Here is a 26,610-nt window from a genome sequence, read left to right on the forward strand (position 1 = left end):
ATCAGCATGAATCAAACACACTTTTATTACTTTTTTTTTCTTTAATAAAATAATAATTGCTTATTTTGTAGTGTGGAATGTTAGACAAGTCTTACTCAAACAGAGAACAATAGTCAGCAACAGTAGGTATGAGAAAAACTGACCCATTTATTTTGAACCAGTTGGTTACATGAATTTTAACCTTCAACATAATATCTACAGTATTCTACAATGGAATAAAAATGAATAAAAATTGAATTTGGGAAAAAAAAAAAAAAATTCGGAAATTTGAATCCGATATTCGTTTTCAGGCTGATATCGGACCGATATCGATATCAGATCGGGACACCCCTGGCTGCTACGTGCTAAGCTAACCTCAACGTGTGGGACTGGTCTCAGATGAAGAATATTTCCGTCCAATAACGACACATTTTTTCGGTCCAAAGATTCCAAATTTAAATTTTCCTTATCCTCACCTCAACGCAATAGAAATGAGGATATTTACGAAGAATATGAAACAGCTGATACACCTGCGATCATCATTACTAGATTACAGTTCATTGTTTGCCTTAACTGTGAACAAAATGGCATGTTTTTCACAAACGTATACTAAAAACATCTTGTTCGCAATTTTTAAGAAGAATGATGTGAAATCAAGGATTTTTGACAATTATCGGTACAATAATTACCATATTTTTTTGGAGTATAAGTAGCTAACTCATGAGAATGCACTGAAACATAATCTATTAGGAGAAAACAGCTCGAACTAACTTTTAGGAACAAATCTTGAAAGCGACCTATGCACCAGTCCGACTTATGGTCCGCAAAATATGGCAATCGTGTCGTAACGGTATGCTTCTTAAATTAGAAAAAAAAAATAAAATGTTCTAAAGATTTCCAGAGAAGGGGAAACATCTTCAAGTCGCTTCATCTTTTCATTCTCACAATAAAATACTGTATTGGATACAAATGTATTAAAAATAAAAAAAAGTTGAATAAAATGAAAGAAATTCCAGTCGTATACGTTAAAAACAATCTGCTCTCCACACTGTGAAAAACAAACTATAACAAATGTTGTATTCTTGGTTTGCTTTTTCTCGACTCGATACAGAGCAATTAGATTAAAGAGACATAAATTAATAGAAATCGAGTTTATTGATTTCACGTCAGCACTGATTAAAAGTTCATGTGGGTTTGCTTAATATTCACGGGGCATTCGCTCAAGTTTGGACTGATTCTACAAAGTCACACACTTTCAGCAGCACATTATGATCTCGATACATGAAAATAAAGTAACTGATCAAATCCCTGACACGGACGTTTTCCAAAGATTAAAACCAGTGTTTGTTTCCTTGGTGCTGCGGCGGAGAATAAAAGAAGAAACGCGGGCAGGTCTGCGTCTCTCTGTGGATAATTGGGTTTCTACATTTCTCTGGCAGAACCATAAGCCTTAATGCTGAAAATTAATTTCATTATTTCTGCGCCTGGCTGTTGAGTGCAGATTAGTTCTGTCTGAGTTGTGAGGATAAACATGCAGTAATTGCTTATTGCTCTCAGAGCTGGCGTTAGATTATCCTAAAGCTGGCTAATTACAGAGTATCCAATCATCAGAGCCACTGAGACCTCGTCGCCGTTATTGACAGCGTTGGACATGAAGAGGAGTTATTAATGAGAAAAACCTGGATTTTTTTTTGTGTTAAAAAAAAACAAAAAACAAAAAAAACAACAATCCACAATAATAATTATTGCGTTTTCCTGACCAGACTTTGGCAACTGGCGGTCCTTGGGCTAGTATTGAGAAACCCCCCAAAGTAATAGCACAAAATTATAAAAAAAATACACAAAATAGACAAAAATGGCTTCAATAACACAATATGACAACAAAATACACAAAATTACATTCAACATAACCATAAAAATACACAAAATTATCTATAAATATACAAAACTACTACCAAAATACAGAAAAATACACAACAAAGACGTAAATACAAAAATGTACGCCAAAAATACACAAAACGCAAACAACCCAGAACCCAAACAACAACAATGGTCATTGTGTTTCCCTGATCAGACTTTGGCAACTGATGGCCCTTGGTTTAGTATTGAGAAACTCCAAAAATACACAAAATGACATAAAATACACGAAGAAAACAGCAAGAATACACAAAATGACTCCAAAAACACACATTACGACAACAACACTACACAATGATATACAAATAAACAAAATGACAGCAAAAATAGACAAAAATGACTTCAATAATACAATATGACGACAAAGCTGCACAACATTACTGTGAAAACATTCCTTACAATAAAAATACCAAAAAGTTCTATAAATATACAAAACTACGACCAAAATACACAAAAACTACAAGAAAAATACACAAAACTACGCCAAATACAAAAACCTTCACCAAAAATACACAAAATTACCTGAAATGCAAACAAACATATACAAATTGACTTCAAAAATCCAAAATGACAACAAAGATACACTAAAAGAACACAAAAACTACCCAAAATATCAAAACGCCAACCAAAATACACAATATGACTCCAAATACCCAAAACTACAACAACAAAAGTATACAAAAACGACTCCAATAACCTAAACTGGCAACAAATACACAAAAATAAATCTGAAAACATGTAAAATCACAAAACACACAAAACCTTTGTTTTCTGTGTTAATGCTCTAATTGGTCATTGTTCTAAATACTGACATAAATGTTGGTCATGTGACCCTTTGATCAGACACAATCACATTTTTGTGGCCCTGCTGTTGCCCATCTTTGTTCTAGACTATAAGTCGCACCAGTGTATCGGTCACTTTCCAAGAAATTGTCTATTATGTCCCAGATAAGTCTCTATGGCCAATAAGTTGCATGCTCAGATGTTAGGGAGCTCAAAAAAGACTGAAGAGATTCCCTGTGTGTGGGAAAAGTAGGACAGGATCGCTTTGTGTTACCTAACCAGTGCGGTCAGGTCACACCTGAGCAGCACAAACCTGCTCCGGTGTCGTTCAGTATTCACTGGAGCAGCTCGTCACTGGAGACGAGACGTAGAAACATGACGCTACCGCCCTACCGCCATTGTTCTCATTCACCCATATCTCAGCCAGTGTGGAGGGAGCAGAGAGTAGACTCTGCTCTAATGTTCTCAGGGAAATTAAGCAGCATGGTTCTATTTCTACAGTATTTTTGTTGTTTTGTGTGTAATACATTTTTCAGTTATTTATATGTAGTCGTCCTGTGTGTTTGTGGAGTCATTTTGTGTATTTTTGTTGTCCCTTTTGTGTATTTTTCTGTAATTTGTTCTTTTGTGTACAGTTTTTTTTTTCCAAGCGAGGGCCCTGGGTCACAAAATGCTGATGTCTGCTCTAAGGTTACATGTACCCCGGGTTGGGAATCACTGATTTAGCTCAAAGAAACATAGGTCTCTGATCCCACCATTGCCGTGCTGGTGAATGTGATTCATATATCGAGGATCCAGATTAATCTGAGTGACTGGTTAATTTGAGTCACTAAGTTCTTACTGTTTCCAAGGAGTTTGAGACCCAGTTCTTGAACTGTGATCATTTTAGTCCAGGTCCTTTCACTGAATCGTTTCAGGGATTTAACTGTTTGTAGTGAGTTTGGGACCAGGGTTGTTAACCTGGATTGTTTGAGCCCTGATTGTTCTAGAGCAGGGGTCCCCAATCCTGGTCCTCAAGAGCCCCTGTCCAGCATGTTTTAGATGTTTCCCTCTTCCAACACACCTGATCGAAATGACCAGGATCGTTATCAGGCTTCTGCAGCGCTTGATGGTGAGTTATGTAAAAACTGAGCCCAAGTGAGGAAGAGAGGGAAAAGTTACGTCTAAAGTGTGATTTTCCGCAAAAATTGTTTCTCTGTCAGCTTGGAAGATGGTAGAAAATGACAAAAAAAAAAAAGCAGTTGGATTTAAAGAGCTTTTTTAAGCCAATAAGTCAAGCTAAGTCAGGAGTAAACAAGTCCAAGGTTGTTTCTGTGGAAATTGCCGAAAAGAGCAGCAGTTAGCGTAACGAGTAGCAGCACCTATGATGCTAATCACCCACCAATTACGGGTAAAAATTAACTTTGGCAGATAACATTGTAGCGTTACTAGCCATTTTGGCTGTTGAAGAACGAAACAAATACCACTGTGTCTGGTCTGTTTGAATTGGCAGGCTGCAGAAATGATGTAACAAGTCATTGTTGCCAGATTGAATTGTTTTTCCGACAAGAAAATTGAGGGTTTTTGTGTGTGTTTAGACTTTAAAACGTAACGTATATGTGGCAACACTACTGGTTGTACTAATCCTACATTTCTCATGAACACTATCGTGACGGATCATACAACAATTGACTACTTGCTTACGTTAGCGTGATGTTATAGTTTGGTATCAGAGAAGACAAACGGAACGGTGCAAAACAAACAATAAGAGCTGAAATTAAGTTGTGAAATTAGTTCGGAAAAAACAAACAAATGTGGAAATATTTATCGGTGTTGAAAAACCCGAACTGCATAAATGAAAGGCAGCTGCTGACACAGGGGAAAATAAAGATGAAAGAAGATCTGAAAAGAAGAAGAAATTGTGGAGTTTTATTACTAAATGGATGTCGGGTCGTGAGTGGCTGGTATTCGATCATTTGTTCACCTTTAAAATGTGCAATATACAGTTTGTGGGGAGTGGGATTTGTTTACTGTTGAAGAACATGTATGTTAGTAAAATAGTACTATTAGTACTGATTAATTCTATTCTTTCTAACTTCAAACAGTGGTCCAGGGATCCCATTTTCATCTTCGTTAAGTTTGTTTATTAAGTTATGAGAATATACTTTATAAAATGTTCACTTCTCCGAAACACCCAAAGTTCCATATTGCACCTTTTAGGCATCGTTACAACTTTGTTTTTTCAATTAAATGTTGATGTTTTTTTTTTTTTTACCATTTTAATGCATTTCTGCAATCAACTTAAATAAAAACTATTTTAAAAAACATGAATGCTTAAAGCTATTGTGTGGCACTAATAATGTAGTTTATATTCGCTGGAAATAAATTTAGCTGGTGGAAAATTTGGTTGGCTGGTAACTTTAAGAATCTACTAGCCATGCTGGCTGGTGATCTAAAAAGTTAATTTAAAGCCCTGAAGCTAATGCAGGAGAACCTGCCAGACAGGACACAGGAGGAGAACTATCAAGGGCAGGAAAATAGAAAGACGATGGGGAAAGTTCTGCTATTTACATTGAAACCAGGGAAGTTTGGACAGAGGCTCAGTTCAAAGCCAAGATGAGCTGCTACTCTTGGTTTATGAAAGACGAGGCAGGCCTCGGCTGTGAAATATGTAAAAAAGTTGAGCGTACAAAGTCCTCCATGGCTGTTTTTCTGGCCGTTTTGGACAAATAAAAGGTAAGTATCCGTTATATTTTCATTTTCTGCTGTGCTACTGATTCATTAGAGGAGTTATGACTTATGAGGTGTAAAAGTTTGTGAATATTTGGTATTTTTGGGTTTTTGTGTTCTAAATTAGCGCTGCTTTTGTGCTGAAACATCAGAGAGAGACAGATGCGCTCCGTAACAGGCGATTACGTGCTTTTTTAATGTTGATTCGTCATTCTTTTATCAAACATTTAGGTTATTTGGTTGTTTGGGTTCACGTGATATTATTGGCCCATTTAGTTAGAATAAGACACTTTAAAAATGTTTTATTCTGACACTTTTTGTCTCTCTCTTAGTAAGTAAATAAGTCATTTATTTCTGTTGCACTTTTCACAGACAAAAAGCCACAAAGTGCTTCACAACACAGTTTAAAAGCAAAAACAGTACACACAGTATAAAAGGCCAAGACAGCATGAAATCATAGCAGCCCAAGAGTGGCTAATTAAAAGCTTGAACAAATAAAAAGGTCTTAAGTTGGCTTTTGAAGGTGTCGACAGAGTTAATAGAAGGCAGAGAGAGCGGAAGCTTGTTCCAAAGCTTAGGAGCACACAGCCTGGAAAGATCTGTCTCCTCTGGTTCGAAAACGAGTGCGAGGAACCATCAGCAGATTGTGATCCACAGACCTCAGAGCCCAAGCACGGGTGTGAGGCTGGAGCAGATCACTAATGTAAGAAGGAGCCTGACCCTGCAAGGCTCTGAAGGCTAGAACCAACATTTTAAAATGTATCCTAAAAGACACTGGCAGCCAATGGAGTTCTTTTAGAATAGAGGATATGTACGGGTCAGAATTCTCGCTGCAGAGTTTTGCACTAATTGCAGCTCCTTTTTGTTCAGACAAGAAAACACACTATTACAATACGGGAAGACACAAAAGCATGATTGATGAGCTCCAAATCGTTCTGTGACACTATTTTCCCGAGTTTAGATATTTTCCTTAGTTGGAAGAAGCAGTTATTGTCAGAACAACATGTGTTCGGTGACCTGACGATTTACAAATTAAGCACTGAGTAAAACGATGTGTTAAGTTTTCCATGTACAGATGGATAATATTCTCTCTGAAGCCTGAGTTAGTAATTATTGTTCAAGTATCAGAATGAGAACAGTTTTCAACATGTTAGTGCAGATTATAGACAAGAAACGATGATTCTTGGAGCTGGAGTGCCGACTAACACTGAGCTTGACAATGAACGCTTTTTTCCGTCCACTTTGGTCGAGGCAGATCGATGCTTCCTCTTATACGTGACTCTGTGTTCCCTTGACTAATGGCAGCCTACTGGAGGTGGACGCTCTGAGCCGCTGCGGTAATGGCCTCCCAGATGGTGTGAGGCGGCGCACACTTGTTAACTCGCCACTCTTCAATGTCTCCCCTGCTGCTCGCTCGGCTTTCACTTTTCCAGCTCCTGCAGGTAATGAAGGAAGGTGTCTGAGGCTGAATGTCTCCTTTGTTCCTGTAATGGTCAGGGTGAGTCTGGGCTTTTATTGTGAAAGTGCTCTGGCTCTGATGGAGATAGAAGCCTGGTGTTGAGTCCTGGATGCATGGAGACCAACAGATCTGAAAGGAAGTGTAGAGTCCTAACGTGGTTCCATTCAGTGTGTGTGTGGATGATTCAAGTGGAACTTTTCATCTTGATTCTACTATTTTATCTCTATATGTTTAAATATCTTTGTTTACAATATGAAGGACCATTAAAGGTGAGCGCAGTAGAGTCAGTGGCATGACGGAGTCACTCCTGCACAATTATGACATCGATCTGCTGACGGGTCACGCCCCGAGGGTTGAATTACACGCCCCACACAATCGCCCACAATTAACCAAAGAGGGAAAGGGTTGATGTGTGAGCGACTGGATGACTCTGTGACAGCGAGGCTCGTATGGTGGTGTATTTGTGCCACAAAGACTGTGCCCTTGATAGTTTTCTACTGTCATTTGGCAGATTAAACTTTAATAAATAAAAGCTTTGTCCCATCTATATTATTGGTATCTAGTTTATCTATCTATTTTATCTATTTATTTGTCTTATTTGTCTTATTTATCTATTTTATTTTTTATCTATCTATTTTATTAACTATTTTATTTATGTATCTAATTTATCTATTCATTTATTTTATTTATATATCTATTTTTTATTTTTATCTAATTATTTTATTAATTTATGTATTTTATCTCTGTTTTTATTTATCTTTTTTATTTTTATCTTTTTTTTATTTATTTACCTAATTTATCTATTTTATTTTATTTATTTATTTTAAATTTTTATATTACATATTTTGATCTTTTTATTTCATTTTTTCTTTTTATATTATCAGTTTTATTGTGAAATTGTTAAAATTCAAAGACTACAGGCGTAAATGCAGAAACTGTGTTCGACAAATAATTTTCAGCTCTTTTTGCTTAACTTACATGGATATAAAAACACATTCTGAACTAAAACAATAGATTCCAATAATCCTTAACGGGAACTTCTGTGTATAGGAATATCACAATGAATTGGTAAAACGTGTCTGATGTCGTGGAAATGTATTTATTTATATTGACAAAGTGTGCGCTTAAAGCCTTACGTGAGTATGATTTCAGCAAGTGAATGTGTGTTGATGTTATGTTTATGGATGTTTTTGAACTTTTACATAGGTACACAATGCTACACGCTCCCTTAAAAGCAAATAAAACTTTTATACGAGCACAGATGACCTTTTGCTTTATCCAAAAGTACATCAAAGTGATGCTGGTCATGCAGGGTAATGTTGTGCTTTTAGGGCCAGTAAAACAATATTTATTCATAATAAAGTATGAGCGAGAGCACTATTTATTGTGTATGCCAATGCATTTAGGTGTTTTACATTCTACAGAATAGTCTTTATATTTGGTGGTAGATGTTTTGAGGGGAATCTGCTAAACTGAGGCTGAAGACATGGTGTTAGCGCTGTGTGTTAGCGTCGATGCATGGTCATTTTTGATGTATAGCTTCCTGGAAGCTGTGGGAGGAGGTTGGACACTTTCCTCATTCCAAGCAGCTCCACAACATTAGCTTGCGCGCGGTGGCACGTTGCACTTAAGTAAATAGTTTATTTTATGTGTCCCATGGATGCACGTCTACGTCTAATTCTAAGAGTAAAGCTACTGACCGTAGTTGCATTTGATGTAGAGCTGCTCCGGTCAGGGATTTAGTTTCCTGTTCCTATTTTGTGGAGTTTAGAGGAAACCTGCACTCATTTCTTTAGTTTTTGTGATAAAATCAGGAAATGTAGCGTTGACTTTTACAATAGTGTGACCTGGTCTGTATTTTCATGTTTTCATATTAAATTGAATTAATTTTGCCTGAAGTAAATCATTAAATAAGAATAAATACGATAAAGCAGATTTGACAGCATTCTCACAATAAAAAATTGTACTGGAAGATTGAATTAATACAATAAAAATGAGGAAAGATAAAGTCAATTTTATTAAGATTTACTGCAGTCACAGAATAAATGAATTTTCCTTCCAATTTCATGATTAAATTCCAGTGCCGCTTTTAAACAACTTAAGGAAAACATACAGAATATTGAAATTATATCTAAACCTAGAAGCTTTACACTTCAGGGGTGTCAAACTCAAGGCCAGCGGGACTAATCCGGCCCATCAGAGCAGCCGTTTTGGTCCTGATAGAGGATTTTTTTTTGTTGAAGTAAAGATAACGGAGAACCTCTGTCAGTCCAATCTCTGATTACTATCGCACTCCACGTTTGGTTCAGAGTGCATTGTTTTGGCACCGCAGCAGCGACCTTTGACCCCATCGCGTCCCCTGCACAGCGCTGCTAGGTGGAGGACGACTGTGTGACTCAAAGGTGATTTCCTTGGCTCTCCGTCCCCCTGACACATGTCGTGTATGTCGCTCAGCAGAGGGAACATCAAGACTGTCACCTCGCAGCATGTGCAGCGCAAACACATCAAACAAGGATATACAGTAAACCCACTATAAGCTCTGTCCTCCACCAGGCAGGAGAGAAACTCTTTACTTGCTCACAGAAGCCATGGGCAATGAAACAAACACACGCAAAAAAAACTAGAAAAACACACAAATGACCCCTAAAACACCCTAAGTTACAGAAAAAGCACACGGAATTACAATAAAAACACGCAAAATGACGTCGGAAATAACCAAACATACAAAATGCCAAGAAAAACGTACAAAATTACGGAAAAACTACACAGAGTTACAGAAAAACCACACAAAACAACAAGAAATACACAAGAAAAACACGCTAAACCAAACCAAAAAAAAAACACAAAACGACAACAAAAACACCCAAAATTACACACAAAACAAGCAAAACACACGGAATGACATTAGAACGCACACATTGTTGTGAAAATGTGCAAAATGACTCAAAACCACTGGATCCAATAACAGCAAAAAGAAACACACACAAATACTGGGTTATGTGTATTATAAATATGTGAAATTAATTCATTAAAAAACTGAAAAAAAAATACAAGAAATAATAAGAAATTAATAAACAGAAAAAAATAAATAAATACTTGAAAAATACAAAACAAAACAATTAATGAAAGAAGGGGTGGGATTAATTGTAGATTAAAAATAAATGCAGATAATACAAATAACTATGTATGAAATGTATTTTATTATATTAATGGATGTTAGATTTTTATTTATATATATATTTAAACATATTAGCACATCAAGTTGGTTTCCTTCACACTGCGCAGAGCGTTGAACGCGTCAAAGTTGAAACAAATACAGATGCAGGAAATGTGTCCACCATAAAGCTCTAGGGCCGTATTGTCTGATGTTTATGTCGCACCTGAGTATAGGTCATTTAGGGAGAAGAGCGGTGGAATAGACATAAACATGGAGAGAAGTGGCAGGAACGAGTTCCAGTATGTACTTGGTTTAAAGCAGCTTTGGGCTGATCGGGAACCTTTTCTGTTTCGTGTGAAACCTCGACCATGTCGTTCTCTGATGATTCCTCCTGAGCCCTGCTGCAGGTTTCTAACTCCTCTTCCTCTCCATCGTCTTATGCAGCTCGTGTGGTGACGTTGTGTGATTGGTGTGATCAGTGCCGTGGGACGACGCTGTTGTAATGGATGCTGATGAGTGCCTGCAGCTAAATGTCACGGATTGTCGCTGCCGCCGCTTCTCGTCTTTCTTCCTGCGGCTCACCATCGTATATCCGTGTTTCCCTGTAGGCGAGCGCGGCTCCTAACATTTGCTTTCCTCTCTAAAGCGCAACCCTGACGGCGTTGGTGACGCCTGCGAGAGGATCCCGCTGTGCAGTGTTTACACACGTTTGTTTGTGCTGCTGCATACATGCATACGTGATCACATGAATTCAGCATGCCTTGGGGAAGGGGGGGGGGTCCATTTATACAGAAGAGATAAACAGAGAGAAGACACAATCCTGTCTTTTCTTACACGCCTTGAACACCTGCACAGAGTTCATGGCATTCAGTGGTGTCCAATGCATGGCTGGTCCAGCGTCTTCACTTTGGAACCAACCTTCAGTTGCTTAGTTGTTACTTTATGACTGAAGGTGTCATTTAGGGCCACCAACCATTGTTTGAAAAACAGAATCGTCCCGTCTTCGAACACAACCCTATTGAGCTGATTTTGTTGTTGTTTTGAAAATCAAAATAAACTGCTCAAAGTCAAATGTCGTAGTTTCCTCGTCGCAGAAATACCCACACCAGAGTGAAGAAAAGAAAGCCAATAATGGCGGATGCTGTTCTACAAGCAATCAGCAGTTTTCAAACCTGCTTACTCAGCTACTATAATGTATATTCCTATTACAGCAGAGGTTCTCAACGTGTGGGTTGAGACCACAAATATGCTTGCCTTGCATACAAAAATAATTTAGAAACCCCTCATATTGTTGCATTATTTTGATTTATTTGTTTGAAATTTGACATCTTCATTAATTTTGGGATTTAATTTGTCATAAATTCAGTAAATTGAATGTTGACTGTTATAATAATGTGACTATTCCTTATTCTCAGCTCCATATTTTCATTGATTGGTTATTGATTGATATTTAAAGGTGATGTTACTGTATCCCGGCGTGCGCGGGGTCACCCGTTCGCCCCGACCCGGGCCGCTGCGCCGACCCTCAGTGAAGGGGGCCAAGGAGTGGGGGGGAGCGCCACCGACAAAGCGAGGAAGGCCGAGCGCCCTATCGCGAAGTTACAAGGGAGGCTGGCCCGACTGACTGTTTGTTGATTTTTGCGACAGTGCTGCTGCGCTGGTGGCCACTAGGGGCTCTTCCGTGTAAGTTACCGGTCTATAGCCCCTAGTGGCCAAAAGTTACACAGTGTGGCTTTAAGGAGATGCACTAAATTGGCTCTAAGCTAGCATCTAATGCAGCTGGTCCTGGAGAGCCCCCGTCCGGTATGTTCTAGATCAGGGGTATCAAACTCATTTTAGTTCAGGGGCCAAATACGGAGCAGTTTGATCTCAAGTGGGCCATAGATTTCTACGTTACTATGCCCTAGTTTGTACTTCTACGTATACATAACATAAAATATGTAAGAAACCGGCAATAAGTGACGGATAACAGTTCCAACAGAATCTTCACTTTAAATTTCCTAGATTTTGTGAACCAATTTCTATTTAATTAATGGAAATCGTATGTCATAACCTGAGGAAAACTGAAGGATTTTGTAAGAATTGAGGTTTTTTTTCAACTGTTTAATATGACTGTAATCAGGCAATATAAGCACCGGGAAAACTGTGAACACCTGCAGTTATTGTTGAGTTTCATTTACACAATGATTCATGTTTTCCCTGTTATTTTAACTGTCTCTGAAGAAGATGCTCTAAAGGGCCAGAACTGGCCCCCGGGCCTTGAGTTTGACACATGTTTTCAAGATGTTACCCCAATTGTAAAGTTCTCAGGCTTTCTGTAGGGCTGCATGATGACATCATCATTAGATTCAGGTGTTCTGATTGGTTGATATTAGCATTATACAGTAATATTGGATAATATGAAGTCTATAGAACCACGTTTAAGCCACAGACGTTAGAAATCTTTGTTTAAAAGTGAAATAGTTCCCTGAGAAAGTGTTTATTGACATTCCTCCCAGTGCTCCCAGTACATTAGTGGCTCTCACCCCAATCACAGCAGAGAATGGAGGCAGTCTTGCGCACAGGGGGAATGGTGTTGTCTCCTTCGGGTTCATGGAAGCGAGTCGGAGAAAATGACTGGTCCACATTGTGCAGCCCATCCATCTCCCTCAGAGATGTGTGAGCGCTGCGTTTGTTTACGCGTGTGTTTGTGTAGCGCTGAGATTCCACATCACTGTTTACTGAGAGACTAAAACTCACCAACAAAACATTTGTATCTGTGTCAGATCAGATGGAAAACAGTCATTTCTTGCTCAATTTCCCTTTTCAGCTTTAGCTTTTGACTAAAACGTTTCTTTTTTTTTTTTTTTTTTGCAGATTTCTTTGTTAAATACCACGAAAAAGAAAAGTTTAGCAAGTCTTCAGTTAGAATGTGTGTATATATATATATATATATATATATATATATATATATATATATATATATATATATATATATATACTTTTAGGAAGTGTAAAGAAGTCAGATATTTGATGACCTGCCGGCCCTCAATCTAAGTTTGTGTGGCCCCTAAAGGAAATGCACAAAAACAACAAAAAAAGCCCACAAAATATATACAATAAACATCCACAAAATGACTTCAACAACACACAAAACGGCAAAAAGAGTAAAATGGCTGAAAAAGTAAATGAAAAAAACACAAAATGACAAAAAAAACCCACACAAAATGACTCCAAAAACACACAAAATGACCAAAAAAGTAAAATGACTCTAAAAGTACACAAAATGAGTGAAAAATACAACAATAAAACCCCCACAAAATGACAATAAAAATGTAAAAACTCCAAAAACAAACAACAAAAAACACAAAAATCACTCCTAAAAGACACTAAATGGCAACAAAAAATGCACAAAACTACCGTACAATTAAAAATACACAAACTGACTCAAAAAAAGACATCCAAAATTAAATACAAATTGAGTCCAACAACACACAAACTCTTTGTTGTTTCCTGTGTAAATGCTCAGATTGGTCATTATTCTAATGCTGACATGAATGTTGATCGTGTGACCCCCAGATGTTTGCGTCAATCCTCCAATAGTTGTGAAAGTTGTTAAAAACCTGCTCTACTGCCACCTAGTGACGTGGTGGACTGCGAACACTTCCACTCAGAGTAAGAATCATTTTTCTACCAACTTAGTTTGGACTTTAAGAGGAAGTAGTTGTTGATGGCATCATTCAATCACACAGTGATACTGGAAAAATATAGAAACGTGGAATACAGTAGAAAACATGTCACACTTTACTTGAAGTTTTATACACAAGGCTGACATTACACTCTCATTAGCATGAATAAGTTGTCATGAAGGGTGTCATTAAGTGTTGTTCGCTAAATTATGATATATTTTGCTAAATTATAAAGCCATTGGAGCTATGTTGGCATTTTTTGGGTTATGTGGAGGGATCTAGTGGGGTTAACGAACAACATGCCTTAATGACACCTTATTTGTGCTAATGACAGGTGTCATAATAATGACAGCATAATGTCAGCCTTATGTAAAAAAAAAAAATAATAATAATAAAGTCAAGTAAAGTGTTACCAAACATTATATTGATGATTCAAATTTCATTAATGAAGTAGCGTGATTGTGAGGTGAATTTGGTGAATACAATTATTTCTAGATCCGCCACTAGAGCGGACTGTCAGGTACCGTTCAGTCGCACAAAACACCATTACTGTAAACGGATGCACATGTTGAAATAGTCTTCCAATCACTGTTTGAGACTGTTCCACCTTTACAGCTTTTTGTAAAAAAAATGAAAAAAATGGTTAAAAGCAAATCATTCATGTAATCATCCATAGAAGTTTTTTTCAATAAGAAAATTGCTTCGGTTGGTTGTAAATAATGTATATATTATGTCCATGTCCGTATGTATACTATGTCTATGTCTGTATCTTTTATTGCCATTGTCTGGATAGTAGCTCATGGCTAACTTTAAGTATTGTCCTGGTGTGCATTAATGTGTACTGTCCTATCCAAAAGAGAATTCCTGTCTGTGATCTCTGTCGTCTTCTCCGCCGCCTCCTCTTTTCTTTCCCTGTTGGTGTTCCATAATCTACAGGCAGGTCAGGCTCTCTGAAATGTGGGTAAGGCTGTGGATGATTGGTCCCTGGACGCGGTGGAGAAGAGCCGCTCGTAAACTTAAATAGTCAAAGTTTAGAGGAGCTGCCAGCACTTACGCTGATTGCAAGAGCTTTCCATTATCTCCAGAAGAGTTTCCCGCTGTGGCATTACGGCCGCTTTTATCCTGACTTTTATACACACTCTTAGGAGATAGTCCCATTAATCATGTTACGAGGCCTTCGCCGTGGACAATAGGTGGTGTGTGTGTCCGAGGGACACCACGTTCTCCACCGTTAAACGTTGGGGCATCAAAGCTTCATTTAGAGTGAAATCGCTTGAAGCCGAGCCGTTCGTCCTTGGCTGTCGATCCCTCGTCTCCTGTAAATGATGCGGGTCACGCTGTTTATGAAGGGGACGCTTTTTGGGAGACGTGGCAGGTTTCATTTGTCAGCGCGGAGGAAACTGGCTCGGTGAGGAAAACAAAGTATGGGCCCATGTGCCAATAGGAGCCATCCGTCAGGGGGGAGATTGAGGAGCCGGTCCAGAGATAGCTCACATCTCCATAAATCATCTTGACAATTGACTCCAGCGGCGAGAGGAGGGGTCTCCCCAAAAAGCCCGGCTGAGCAGTCACTGATGGAGTACGCCTGGCCGCCGCTGCCTGGGAATAAAACGACAGCGTGATGCATGGAGGACACAACGCCGTCTGCACACGCATTCAAAGAGTCCAGAAACTCTTTGTGTTTTCAGGCTTTTTCAGGGAAACTATTCCACCACAGCCTCCTCATTAGCTTTTAACATTTAGAGCCTAGGTTCCTAAAGCGGGGCACGGGTACCCCGAGGGGTGCGCAAATTGTCATAGGACAGTGGATCCCAAACTTTTCACACTCCCGTACCCCTTCAGACATTTAACCTTTAGCCATCTACCCCCGACTCCTGCACACTTACAAAACATGATAACGTAATGTCATATACATTGTATCTTTGTAGTGGAATTTAAGGAATAATATATAATAAAAAAAAAGAATAATGATCTGTAAGCACACAATAAAACATCTTATTCAGAATTATCACCTGATTTTTTTTATCTAATTACAGCACTTTCAGTGAGAAACAATCGCTACCAAATATTAGTTTAGTTGAACATATAGCAGTAATACAACATATTCATCACCCTGAAACTGTGAAATACAACTCGCTACAACTGTAATGAGAAGGGTGAAGTTGAGAAGACGTATATAACTTAAATTTTAGAGAGTCGGAGTCTCAAATCGTTCTCCACGCAAAGTCTTTTTCTATATTTTGTTTTCATGTTTGTCAAAGCTGAAAATCCACTTTCACACAAGTACGTTTAACTAGCATAAAGCAATGTATCTGTGGCCATATTTTCACTTTTTGAGAATGAGATTGTTTCTCTGTCATCATAGGCAGTCCTTTTTTGTTGTTGTATACAGTATTTATGTTGTCCTTTTGTGTATTTTGCTGTCATTTTGTACATCTTTCTTTGGCTTTACTTTGGGGGCTGTGTAATGCGGGCCTCAGATCACCAGCTTCCCGTGCCTGCTTTACTTCATAATAGAGGTGTCCCGATCCGATATCAACCAAAAAACTAAAATATTGGATTTTATCGGCATGCATTTAAAATCACCGATGTAAGCGCTCCGATAAAATGTTCCGCTCCAACACTTCTATCCATAGGTGACTGTGGTTCACACTCCAACAAAGTAACCTTCTGTTGCTGACTATTGTTCTCTGTTTGAGTAACATCACTTGATCAAGCCTTTTCTAACATTCCACGCAACAAAATAAGTAATAAAAGTATGTATGATTCGTGCTGTTATCCTATCAAATCAATATCGGTATCGGCCAACACGCAAGGCTGCAACATCTGTATCATATTGGAAGTGAAAGCGTGGTATTGGGACATCCCTACTTTATAACTCTCTACCCGTCTGCTAAACCCCATCTTATAATAAAAGCCATGTCTTGTAACCAATCCCAATGACCTACTTTGCATCCACTCATTCTTTGCAACATATTTTGACTTCTTTATTTTTGCCATTCAACGTTATTAATCCCCCCATATTTAAGCTCAATGAAAATCTCATCTCATGACTTCCTGACTGCTGAGGTTGTGTTGGACTAGACTGTGATCACTACATAGTAACGTAACACTAATCCTATGACGTGATCTGATCATCTCAGTCAGGCCGAGCTCTGGATCGAGTCTCTTAAAGAAAACGCATTGATCGCATTAAGAAGTTCACATACTCCACGTCTGAAGCATTTGGCCTGAGACACAGAGACACCTGAGATCCTGAGAAAGTAGTTTAAGTTGAGTCATCACAGCGTTGAAAAGCCTTTTAAATGGTTGGATTACCTGCTGAGTCCATGAGAAAGGAAAAGGCTAACTCAGCTTTCCTCTTTCTGAGCCTATAGCAAACACCGCTACATGAATTAACTCTCAATTGGTCTGATATTTCACAATTACTTAGGGCGAGGCATGCCTTACACAGAGTCATAACCTGTTGATAGGATCAGTCCATGTAATGTAATGACTACATTTAGAGCCTCCATATCCAGGATTACTCCATTAGCGCGGCCTCTGATGTGATTACGGCTAATGCCCTACCTCCAACCCATGCTTTACATCGTTGTTTACTAAGATACTCTTTCCTTTTCAGTTGCTCAACTTTTTAATTGTTACTCCAGCATCTTTCCACCTTACAAGGCATCATAGCAATGTCACAACTGTTATGAAACAGAAAGACTGATTTAAAGCGGTTTGTAACTGGGCCAACTACAGATGTTTGATACGAGCTTTTTGCTAATCCATGTGTATACATACACCGATTTTCATGAGGGGCACATTTGGAATGTTGTATGAGCGGCATAGCAGCAGTGTTGAATTCTTCCAAAATTTTGTTTAACATGGGATTGAATGATGAAGGTCTTTCCACGCCTTTTTGTGGTAACGGAGTGGAATGGACAACATAAAAGTCGGTCACAGCCATCACACACTCAGTTACAAACCAACGGCTCCTATTGAAAACCTATTGTCCTTTGTTGCCTTTTTAAAAATTGGCATAAAAAAGTAGTTTCTTGGTTTCCATGGATACGGTTGATGATAATGGAGAGGAAAAGGAAAAGGAAAAGTGCTAAAAATTGTCAATCTGGATATATTCCAGAAAGACACAGCATCAATAAATAAGACTTCAGTTATGAAAATAGAGCTATTTATATTTTAAATTGCTGTCTCAGCCTCAGTCAGACTAAATATAAAACCAGTTAAACAGTTGTAAAACCTCCATGACAAACAAGGTTGACTGTAAAACCTGAACAATACACAATAAAATAACCTTCCAAACTCACATTACACATATAACATTTGTTATAGAGCTTGTAAATGAGGCGCAGATTGATTAGCATAGCTAGGAAGTTACCGTTAGCTCGGCTGTTAGCCGTGAGCTAGTTGAACAAGCACAAAACGGGATCTATGATACGGTGTAAAATGACTAAAATGCATCATAAACACTGTCTACAACTGAAAACACTTCCAGACTTTACTTTAGCCACAGAATGTAGGTTAGCAAGACATCCACCCTGTAAAACAACACAAGCAGAACAACATATCGGTGGAAAAAGCAATACTGACAGTTACCAGTATTACATTTTATATCAGATATTGGTGAATAATATCAGTCTCTAGTTCCAACACTTCTGATTTTAAGAAGCTTATTTCGAGACTTCTTGCAGAGCTGTAAAACCAAACACCTTCAGACTCGGCCGTCGAAAACTTTAGGAAACAATATGAATATTTTATCGTATCCCTTCGCAGACTTTGTTTTCACAGCAGATAATGATCGTGTATAACAACTCTGCTCTGAGACGTTTCCCTGGAGGAGATGATAATTCATCCTGGATGTGTTTTTAGTGCACTGTGTGTATATTTGGGTGTTTAAATGCTCACTAACAGAGAACAGGGCCTGAGGAGAAGAGGAGGTGAAAGTCCTCCTCCTGCCAATATCCTGAGATAATAATGACACAGACGAAGCGTCGGAGAACAACGTTCTTCATTCATGTTCAGTCTGCTCATTGGCGTGGACATAAATCAAGAGAGGAAAGCTACTTCCATTCATTATGAATGGCTTTCTCGCTCCGGCGTGCGCTCCCTGCCACTCTTTCTCTTGTTCTTAAATCGCTACGAGCTCGTCAAATATTTAAAGACGGGACGAGTGAAGTGGAGGTGGAGGGAACACTCTGTGTGATTTGTTTGAATTTCCCGTCGCCCTTCACTCCTGAGTGAGGCTGTCTGCTTTAATTGTAGTGTCTCTTGGCATTGATTGGCATGTTTTGATTCCTCCTGCATGTTATATGTCCAGTCGGAAAGGAAAATACAACATTGTAATTTGTATTAGTATGATGTATTTCCTTAAAGGAAATCAAGCAGAAATTACAGTCTGACACTGAAAATATCCACATGTTTGGGACAAAATCACAAATTTTTACCATATTTTTTACTGAAAAAAAAAAAAAGGTGGGCTAATGCTTTAGCAGGTGTGCGTGTTTGTTTCTGTGAATTTCTGCTGTGTATTAATATGAAATTAATGATAATAGTTACCTTCATTAACCGTATTAAGGATGTTTGGAACAATTTCAGGAATTTTTATAGCCTGTAATTACATTGCTTAGAGAAAGACGATGGCAATGGCTCAGAAATAACATGGAAATGTGTAAACTCTGAGACGGAATATCAGAGACTCTATACATCCATATTTTAGATGTTTAGGTTCAGAGAGACATCTAAAACATGCAGGACAGCCATTCTCCAGCACCTCACGTGAGTAGTCCTGTGAGTTGGTGTTATTTTATTTTATAAAAAATGTTATGTAGACTCCTTTGTAGAAAATAAATAAGGTTCCACTCTTCCTTAGTAGTATTTAATTGAGCTACTTTTTACTTGCACTTGAGTATTTTATGTAAGACTTATTTGTACTTCTACTTGAGTACAATTTAACAGTATTCCTACTTGAGTAGGATATACTGTATCAGTACTCTTTACACCTCTGTCCATCCCAAATGCATGACTCTGTAAATAATGTCAATAAATACAAGTATGTTTGTCTTCTTTTTCAAATGTTTCCAGCTCACTCCTCATCGAACAACTTGATAGAGGTGTCAGTGTAGAAATTGATAGAAATGTTGATAAAGGCATAATTAAAACACAAAACACAAATGACAGAAAAATACACAAAAGGACAAAAAAAATGCACAAAATGAACACAAAAACACAGAAAGACGGTAAAAATACACAATGTGAAAGAAAAACACACACAATGACAGAAAAGATACACAAAATGACACCAAAAACATACAAAAGGACAGAAAAATACAAAAAAAATGACAGAAAAACACAAAATTAGATTAAAATGGACAAAATTAGAGAAGAAAATACACAAAATGACAACAAAAACGTAAAAAAAAAAAATAAATGGAAAAATACACAAAAGGACAACAAAAACACCAGGCCTTTGTTGTTTTCCTGTATTAATGCTGAGATGGGTGGTTATTGCGGACAGTAATGTTGCTAACCGTAGACGGTCTCTGGCATACAGCGTGGTACAGCCTCTCTTACTCTGGACGCAGCTGCAGTGATAACAACACGCCGCCACCCGCCCCCATCGTGGACCACGCTGCACCTGCTGGGATGAACCTGACACCTGAAGAAAGTAGATCCGAGTTCAAAGAGCAGAAACGCACACGGGAATCCTTTGCAGGGGCCGGATTTCAAGCACGAAGTGAATATGCGGGAGGTGCGAGCAGGTTTCACACCGAGCTCGGGCTTGAAAAGCAGCCAAAGCTTCAGTTACCACACAAATTCTGACGGAAAAATAAACAATCTTTCATTTTCAGGCTTTTTATGGAAAGTTTGACTGCAGGCCAAGGGAGAGTTTGGATCACCACAAAGTGTTGTTTTCAGAGTTTCCAGAGAAGAAAGGCCACTTTCTAGTTTCTACTCCGACAGAGACAAAGATCAAAAGTCGTCTTCAGAAGCCATCACACGGGTCATTTACAGGGTGTCTTATGTTTGGAGCTAAACAGACAAAAGGAAATAATTTCACCTTTTTATGTCCATTGACTGTGGGAGAAACGCAGATTTATTATCTGTTGAATGGCTTTGGAAGCCCCGCCCTCTAAAAATCTCCCAGGCTTTTTAGATTTGTGTATTTTTCTGTCATGTTGTTGTCCTTTTGTACATTTTTTTTGACTTGTCATCCATGTGCTATAACTGTTGGACATTCAGCCTCCCATTGTGTGAGCGTACATTCTTTCATGTTTCCATTTCAGTTTCAGGAAGTAAATTCTGTGATTTCTCTCCATTATCTATAATCAGCACCCGTAGTCTACTAAGATACCCTCCAAACTCTTCTAGTTTGTATTAACAAAGCTTCCTGTCCTTATTTCTTCATCCAAAGCCGAGCTCTAGATTTTTTTTTGTGTTACCAGTGAGTTTTCTTTCCATATATTAGATTTATGAGCCACATGAATGGGTACAAGTCTTAAAGTTCACCGTTTGGACTAAATCTAAAACTTCCTTCGTCCTTGGGATCCTTTCAGACGCCGTCTATATCCGAGGATTAAAAACAACACACCTCCAATTCAAGGCAAGTCTCACAGTCACAAATCAAGCTCTTAATTAGCAAAGCTGGCACCTCTGCAGAGCAGGTACGCAGGAAAAAAAAACGGACCAGCTAGGGAGAAGAGAGCCGCAGTCAAACCTAATGGCTCTGCGCTCCAGATTTATGGCCGCTCATCCTGTCCACTGCTGGAGAAGAGAAAAAGTTGACTGGAGCGCAGACTCCAGAGGCCATAACTCATTTCCGCAGTGTGTCCCTTTTTTCTCAGCCTCTGCACATCACTGAGGCTCTAGTTTTTGGGGAAAAGTGAAATAAAAATGCTGGCAGGCCGGATCAGGGTTGAACTGATGGTTTGACCTTGGCTGAAGGTTGGTGAGGGAGTTTCCCTTCATTTGATGCCTCTCAAGTGAAAACTGGGATAACTGGCGAGGGTTGGTGTTTCAGTTCAACAACGAGGTGACATCCAAGCATTGAACTCTCGCTTTAACATGTGCTACATCTTCCCACTTCCTCCTCCTTTGGTATTAACTGTGAGAAACTTTGGTTAAACTTGAGTAGTGTTAAAAGAGGCGTGGTGTGAGCATGCTTTGATGTGTGAACACTGAGGTGAGGGTGCACGCACAGGTAGAACAGCAGTGACATGTGTTGAGCTCTTTCTTTCTTTTTGTTAAAGAGGAGCATCAAAGACAAGCGGCGTCGGGTTTCAACCCCGGGACGCCCGGAGGCGGTTTTTCCTGCTCATCTGCAATGCTGACACCTCAGTGACAAAGCATGATCAACGAGCCAAAGAAGAAAGGCTAATCTGAAGCAACGCGACACCCGCCTGAACCGGAGCGTGACGCAGCAGGTGTATGCCGCTGTCGCCCGCAAGGCTCTTCTGATTGACGCACCGCTGCCTCCCAGACCGCAACCACAGCAGCGGTGGCCTCGTTACTCTCGCAGGCGCCTCCTGCTCAGCCGTGCAGCTCTGTCAGCCTCCGAGCCCCGCAGTCATTCAATTAGGTATATACTGGGCTATTGATTTCAGCACCAGTGAAGTGTCTCACATATCGGAAACAATGAGCAGGCCATAAAGCTGGTAGCAGCCTTTTAGCTAAAGCGAGAGCACTCCGTCTGTATCTGATTCACGCTTTATTAAGTGTTTTCTAAGGCAATCTTCTGATCAGAGCGTGCTATGCACATGTTTTAGTTCTGCTTGTCATGGAGCGCTGCAAAGATTTTCATTGTGAAAAGGAAAAAGTGTCTTTTTTTGCATGTTTTACTTTCACATGATCAAAGCCCTTTGATAAAGGTAGCATTGGTAACATTCAAGAAAACATTTAAAATATTCTCAAGAAATTAGGTTTTGTATACCAAAAACACCCAATCAATGCTCAGTGAAGCTACAAGCAACTTCACTTTCATACACATTGTTTGATGTATGTATAAAAGCACTTTGTGAGTGGAAAATAAAAGTAAATATCAGAGAGTCAAAGAGTGATGTGGTGACAAAGTAAATCAGTGGCAAAGATATAGTCCCTGTCTCTTAAGATCAAACAGGCCTTTCCTCAGAACAAAGAACTTTCCCCAGAACTAAGAACCTTTTCCAAAACAAAGAACTGACCCAGTGCTAAGAACTACCACAAGAGCTAAGAACCTTCTCCAGAACTAAGAACCTTCTCCAGAACTAAGAACTTTCCCCAGAAAAAAATAAAACTTTTTCCAGAACTAAGGACTTACCCAGTGCTAAGAACATTCCCAAGAGCTAAGAACCTTCACCAAAGCTAAGAACTTTCTACAACATAAATAACCTTCTCCAGAGCTAAGAACTTTCTCTATAACAAAGAACCTTCCCTGGAAATGAGAACTTTACATAGAACTAAGAACATTCCCCAGAATGAAGAACCTTCTTAACCCAAACACTGGCTGGATTAGTACAACAATATAGCGTCAGCTGGGTAAAATGACAGTCTAATCCCAGCTAATGTTCCCTGTTAGTGGATGAACAATCCAAGGCGCGCTCTATTTCTGCTTCACATTGACATGAAGAGCCAAAGGACCAAACTCTCAAGTCAAACCCAGTTGTGCTGAGGATGATGTGTCGTTGAAAACTAACAACCAACTGAATGTTTCTACAAATCTCTTCTCATACAACCTCTATGATGACGTACTGGGATACGAGTCATCTCCCTTCAACCCTTAGTTAACAATGTCAACATTATGGATGGATGAAAAGTTTGACCTTTAGTGAACATCTTTCATCACCTTAAGCTCTTTGATTTATTTACACTTCTTTCATCGAGCAAATCTTATAGAAAATGTGCCGTTAATGAGGAAATGTCTCTTGTCGTCTTCCTCATGTTAATTTGGTCGCTGTTTTGACATTTTCTCTTAATCTCTGAAGCATAAAAACAACAAGACATCCACAAAAGCTATCCAGAAAAGATAACACGTAACCTGGATCGCCATGTTGGGATTCCTTTAAACATGCTGCGCTGGAAAAATACTAATTATTTATTGTTATTAATATTTATTATTCATTGTATTTAGCTCATTTGACATGATTTTGGGATGTTTAATAGTCTGTAATCTGATTAGGAAAGGTCGATGAAATGACAAAGGAATAGCTGAACTTTAACAAAATTGGTAAAATGTTGAAACGGAGAATTGGAAGCTCTGTGTTGGCTATTTAGTTGTCTGATTGTACATTTTTGTACGTTTAGTGAGGAGCATGTTTGTGTTACATTCCTGTTTTTTTTTTTAAATATGTGAATTGAACAGATACAAAACATACAGCATTTTCTCTTCAGTTGTGTGTTTCATTATACATGTAGTAGATTTCCAGTGTTATTATGCATGAGATTGGGTCTGGTTTCTACTGAGGTGGGCGGGTTTTGCAATGTGTTTGTTCAGATCTGGCAACGTAGCCTGTTTTATCCTGCTTTAATGTACATCTTAATGTAAATTATCACGGTGACATTGTTTAATTTTAAAGTTAATGTTTTAGCTCTAACAATGGTTTGATCAACATTTGTACATTCTTCACAGTTAGAAAATGACCTTTTACTGTTTTTGGTATTCAATTATTCACAATATTAATAATAACGATTAAGTAAGTTGCATACATAGCACTAAACAAAGCAAGGAAACAGTTTTTAGGGTCAAATACGAGAACAGAATGAAAAACGGTTAAAATAACCATGACCCTAGAGGGTTTGGATTTCCAGAATTATCTCGTTCCATCCCAGGTTGCCCTGGTAGCAGCTCTTAAATCTCCTCCAAAGCCTTTCAGTGTCCCTACAAAGTAAAAGTTCAGATAAAAACAAGCTATGCAGCAGAGGTGGATGTGATGCTTCATGAATCCGTGCGCAACGGTGCACAATGACATCTTTATTCTCGGGGGAGGAGGGGGGGAGGACGGGAATTGGCAAAGCTCCGTTGGCTCTTCCTCGTGTCAGCTGCCTCGGGAAGGGAGACCCCCACCCTCAGCAGCCCAGTCCTCCCACTGTTCCCATCAGACTTTCTCTGCCCAACTCTCATTCAGTGACCGCACGATCCCACTGTGTTTGGGAACATCTCCACGTGTAGTTCAAAAGCAGAAAACAGACCAAAGTAGTGATTCTCCATCAGAGAAGCAAACAGATCAAGATCTTTGAACCCTTGAAACATGTTCTTCTCATCATTTCTCACACAAGAAGCAAAGAAAAGGTGCTCCTACCTGTCAGCTCTGCCAATCCTCACAACTTCTTATCTCCTGCCATCCACTACCACCTTCCTCCTCTTCCTTAGACTTAGTTGGTCTTCTGTGTCATCAGATCTTTGTTGTGAGAGAATCAACTAGAGCCGGACCCCTCACTGAGACAAATGGGAGGGAAAAATAAATCAGCCTGAAGACGGGAGAGCCGACACCTCCTGATGCTTCCAGCCCTAGGGGTGAGAGAAAGTAATCTTCAGGTGGAGAAGCGCAGCCCTCGCTCCCTCTCTCTCTTCTGCTCAGAGCGATCAGCAGCAGCAGCAGCAGCTCCAGTCTGTGTCGTCCCTCCCTTCCCATCTCATGAATGTTTAGACACGCCAATCGTGGCTGAAAGGCAGCGAATTAACCCTCCGGACTCCACAAGTACATTTTTTTTTCTTCTTTTCTCGCTGCCAACGCAACCCATGACTGATTAAATTAGTTCTCTGGAGAAGGAGTGATATTCTGTTACCTTTACGCTCACCCTGTATCAGTGAAATGAAGGATTGTTTACACAATAAGAGCAACTCCATTAAGAACACGCTAAAAATGTGTCAGATCCATGTGGGTCCTCGTCCGGTAACCGATGCTGGTTTGTCTTTATCGTCACTTAAGCAGATTAAGCAGCTACTTTGGTGTTTTGATTTATTTTATGGATTCGTATCAGTCTAAGTCACTTGAGTCTCTCCCTGGGGAGTCTGCTACCTGGGTCGTATAACCGGATTGTTTGAGTCTTTGTCTTCAATGTTTCCCGAGAGTCCGACACTCAGAACTACAATCAGATTATGTCCTCGGATCCTGAAGCCAAAGTTTGCTTCTTAAAGGTGCAATATGTAGAAATTGCAAGCAGCTTCTCCCACCACCAGGTGGCATACTGAGTAAAACCGACTCCCCCGCCATATTCACAAACCGCCACTAGATTGCCGTGTTTTTGGCTTTACTAATCGGTCAGACCGTGAAAAACATGTGGAGTTTTATAGACTGCCAAAAGTTACAACAAATCAGGGAGAACAATGTCTGCATTTTATAGTCAGTAGTTCTACATCAGGACAGCAGTGACATGAGACTAGCTTGCCGTTTTTGCACCAGTTGTTATTGGTGTATATGCAAATACTGCCGCCCTCATCTCCCGTCTTGCATTTAAATCCAGCTTCAGGTAGTCCAGTTTGTTCTCTAGGGAGTGGACATTCTCGTGGTTTCTAGCATGTCCAGTACATGGGTCCTCTAACCAGACCGTTTAAGTCCTGAGTGTTCGTGGGATTCTGTTAGTGAACCAATTCATCTGAATCCTTTAATTCTGACGTGTTCATCTTGGCTTTGCTGACTTTATGTTGTTTGTGACTCGTGGACTCAGAGGGTATTACAGACGAGGGATTCGTGAGTCCTGATTCAGTCCAAAGATTTGTATCTTTAACCTAGATCACTGCTGCATCAAACATAAAGAAGCATTCTGCCTGTGATGAGCAAGTCAATGATCCATGAGAGCTTTTTAATTATTGAGAGTCCTTAATGAGTCTAATTAAAGTTTATTGTAGATATTGGAAAATCAAGGCAGGCTGCTTTACTGTGGAAGTATTTTCTAAGAGCTCATTGAGTCCTGAAGGTGTCCCATTTAATATCCAGTAACAGCTTTGACACACGTGGTGAGTT

General features: G+C 39.2%; 1 protein-coding gene across 1 annotated transcript in view; it reads right to left on the reverse strand.

Annotated features, from left to right (window-relative positions):
- The window catches only part of LOC114454294 (cadherin-20-like), a 68,469-nt gene extending 43,268 nt beyond the window's left edge, over nucleotides 1–25,201 (reverse strand). Inside the window, exon 1 of the mRNA XM_028434636.1 lies at nucleotides 24,946–25,201. The gene's annotated coding sequence lies outside the window, so the exon portion shown is untranslated. The remainder of the gene's footprint in view (nucleotides 1–24,945) is intronic.
- Nucleotides 25,202–26,610: the final 1,409 nt, after the last annotated feature.

Source organism: Gouania willdenowi, chromosome 20, assembly GCF_900634775.1.
Source record: "Gouania willdenowi chromosome 20, fGouWil2.1, whole genome shotgun sequence".
NCBI lineage: Eukaryota > Metazoa > Chordata > Actinopteri > Blenniiformes > Gobiesocidae > Gouania > Gouania willdenowi.